The sequence below is a fragment of the Rhincodon typus genome, unplaced genomic scaffold (genome assembly GCF_021869965.1).
Source record: "Rhincodon typus isolate 14 unplaced genomic scaffold, sRhiTyp1.1 hic_rhity00001390, whole genome shotgun sequence".
NCBI classification, from domain to species: Eukaryota; Metazoa; Chordata; class Chondrichthyes; order Orectolobiformes; family Rhincodontidae; genus Rhincodon; species Rhincodon typus.
Genome location: NW_025967028.1, coordinates 15607 through 19005, shown reverse-complemented (window position 1 = coordinate 19005; position 3399 = coordinate 15607). Strand labels below are relative to the sequence as shown.

Genomic DNA, 3399 nt, shown 5'->3' with positions numbered 1-3399 from the left:
ACTTCTGCAAAGGATGAAAAGATCCCCTCTTGTTCAGTTAAATCAATGCCAATCACGTGGACGATGTCCGTAACAAAAATAGAAATTGCTGGAAAATGCTCAGCAGGTCAGGCAGCATCTGTGAAGAAAAATCAGAATTAATTTTTTGGGTCAACTGACCCTGAGGAAGGGTCACTCGACCCGAAATGTTAAAAGATGCTGCCAGACTTGCTGAGCTTTTCTAGCAATCTCTATTTTTGTTTCTGATTTGCAGCATCCACAGTTCTTTTTTGGTTTTTTTTTAATGAAGAGTTTCTGTCTTTGGCTTTGCCAGCATATCTGCTGTTTGTAAGCTTACCCGCACCATGCAAATTGCCATTTTCATCACCTTAAATTATAAGGTTTGTGAGTCACAGATTGACAAAGATCACATAAATGATTTTAAGGAGTTCATTAATCTTGTTAAAAAGTGTTAGTTCAGATATCATGCATTAACTAAATAGATTGGAAAAGGATTTGACCTATGACAAGTGAGAGCAATTTATTGATCCCAGAGGACAAACAGATGGTTAGCACTTAGTGATTGCGTGCAAACTTTTTTCCTGGTGTTCCTCTATTTTCCCTGATCTTGCCCCATTTAAAGAAGGCAGCCCCCAGATGAGTACCACTTCTAACTTGCTTCATGCTGCCAGCCATTTGATAGCCATAACTAAAGCTTGCATAGACAAAGGGGTAAGAGTTTCCAGTTTAGAATGTCCTAGTTCAGGTTGCCACTGAGAGAGAATCTCATTTATTTCTAGGGATTGTTCATTTGTGTTTTTTACAAAGAGAAGCAAATTTTCTGTCAAGTCATGTCATTCTATATCAACTAACTCCATGAGAATTCTGTAGTGCTCTGAATAGTATCACTTCTCACACCTATGCATTACTAGGCCTCCTCTGTTGTGTTCGTCCTCTGGGTTTTGAAGATCATCCAGAAAGATGGCTTAAACGGTTTGATTCACTGCGTACCATTAGGCAACATAAATATCTGCACTGCTTTAGCTCGTTAAGCTTTCAGAGACCATTCTTGAACAAAAAAAACTTGCATTTATGTAGTGCCTTTCCCTAACCTCAGGATGTTCCAAAGTGCTGCGCAGCCAATTACTAAAATAAGTATCATTTATTAACAAATTGCAATGAGATACTAGCTGTATAATTATTTTAATGACGTGTCTGGGAGATAAATGTTGGCTGTGATATCAGGGAACTAGGCTACTTATCTTCAAAAAGTACCATGCAAACTTTTACATTTTGATATTGCAGCTTCCTCCCTTAGTGCCCTGAAACATCGATCCACATTTGGTACTTACAGGTGAGGTTTAAATCTTAAAAAAATGAAAGATCTTTTTGATCAACCCAGCCCATCTCAATAAACAAATTCTGTACAGACAAAAGCCATGTAATCTCCTGTGAAAGGTAAAATAACAGATGAAAACACAGGCCAATTTTGGGGAGAAAAAAAACTTTCCTTTTTTTTGATCTTTATTATCAGGTCCAGAATATTTAGCGCAGTGGTCTGAACATTCAAGTCATACATTCTCTTGCTAAGGCTGATTTTTAATCCATTCTGATTTTGTTGTAAGGGAAAGCCATGTAGTTGAAAATTTACCTTTTTTTTTGTCACTATTCCTGCTTGCCACAAGATTAACCAGGCTCTTTTTCTCCGGGAGCTGAGGCACATTCTTTGACTTTAGCACAAGCGTCAGTAATAAATGGGAATTACTGTCCTATGATGTAAGTGGAACCGCAATGACATTTTGACTTGAATTACTGCCATTGTGCTCAATGTACCTGAAGGCACAATTCTATAGTTGTAATCTTCTTGGATGCTAGGAAGATCTGGGGTCCTTCTCGAGGAGCTACATGCAAAATCAGGCCTCTGTTGCTCTCGGTCAACCTTCCAGCCAGTTGACCTCTGGCCAACAAATTTTGAGGTCCAAGAGTGAAAGTGGCTCAGGCTGAAATTTCATCCATTTTGAGGGAAAATTTCCAAATCTGCTATTGGTTAAAATTGTTCTTCACTGTCCCAGTTTTGTTGTATACTTTAATATGTCAGCTATGGGATTGAGCCAGATGACAATGTAGCACAGTAGAGAAAGAATGGATGTCTTTTAAGTTTCATCCATCCGTGCACTTTGGTTGCCTTGCCACTTCTATTACTGGCATGCATCAATCACTGCTGAGCTTTGCCACAAACCTTGAACCCTTTAATAGCTGTTGTAGCCATTAATTGCAGAAAGACTAGTTAAGTCTTTGAGTCATACTGCACGAAAGCAGACCCTTTGGTCCAACCAGTCCATGCTGTGAAGTTGCACTGGCAGCTCTCAATTCAAACTTAGGAAGCACCTACAAGTTCAAACCAGTACATTTTTAATTTTGTTTATGTTCTAAAAAGATTTTGGATGTAAAATCTAAATTGTTATCTTTGGGGACACAATAGTGTGGAATGTGTGGTTACTTTGTTGAATAGGAGGAGGTATTTTCCATTGGAATTCTGCTCAGTGGGAGAGAGTTGAATTTTGGTCGACCGTAATGTAGTTCTGATAAGGAAAGATTTTAAGTTGAAAGAACAGAAAGGACTTTTATCCATTTTTCATTCTACACAATAGGAGTGAATATGATCTATGACTGTTGCAAGTTTATACAGTGGCAATGAATGAAATATACCTCAGTCAATGTAATTTCTTTCTATCCATAACAACTGTGGGATGCCTTAAATATTTGCCAAATTCTGCAACACTTCTAAATAGTTTGATTTTTAAGATTTTCACAGTAAAATACAATTAATATGTTAATTACACCTTTTTCCTGCTTTAGTTAACAACAATTGTCTTGTTCCTTCATTTGCATAAGTTCATGGGCACTTCAGACCTACTCCCTATTGAGTTACACAGAAAGTGATAAAATATTAATTAGAGACGTGCTTGGAGCAATGTTTTAATGCTGACAGTTCTGAATTTTATTAGCTGGCATTTTGTCAGGGCTTTACTAGTTGTTTTGTATGAAAGCCCATCATAATTAACTCAGATCCACTGCACATTGCCATGAGTGATGTGAATAACACGCTGCATAAAGTCAGTCATTAAAAGTCTTTTCAGAGAGAAAATAGATATAGAAGCATGAATTCATTAATATGGCATATCTGCTCATTTTGTACAATTCCAAACTGTATCTCCTTTTTTTTTGAGGAAGAAAAAGGAATGTAAAATGATAATAAACTGGAAGTAATTTTGCCAGCCTCTCCCACATGTTGGAAGTGATATAAGCAAACCAGTTACAAGTGGAGTGGCTCTTGACAAGCTATCCATCCATGAGGACATCAGAATAGACTCCATTCCTGTTTTAATTTGATCGTTATTGAGGGGGTTGGGGTGTGAT

The 3399-nt window shown here is 37.5% G+C and overlaps 1 long non-coding RNA gene across 1 annotated transcript in view; it reads right to left on the bottom strand.

Moving 5' to 3' along the window:
- Positions 1-1466: 1466 nt before the first annotated feature.
- Positions 1467-3399, bottom strand: part of LOC125481237 — a 17369-nt gene continuing 15436 nt past the window's right edge. Inside the window, exon 3 of the long non-coding RNA XR_007261256.1 lies at positions 1467-3399. This exon is cut by the window's right edge and continues 929 nt beyond it. This is a non-coding gene — a long non-coding RNA (uncharacterized LOC125481237).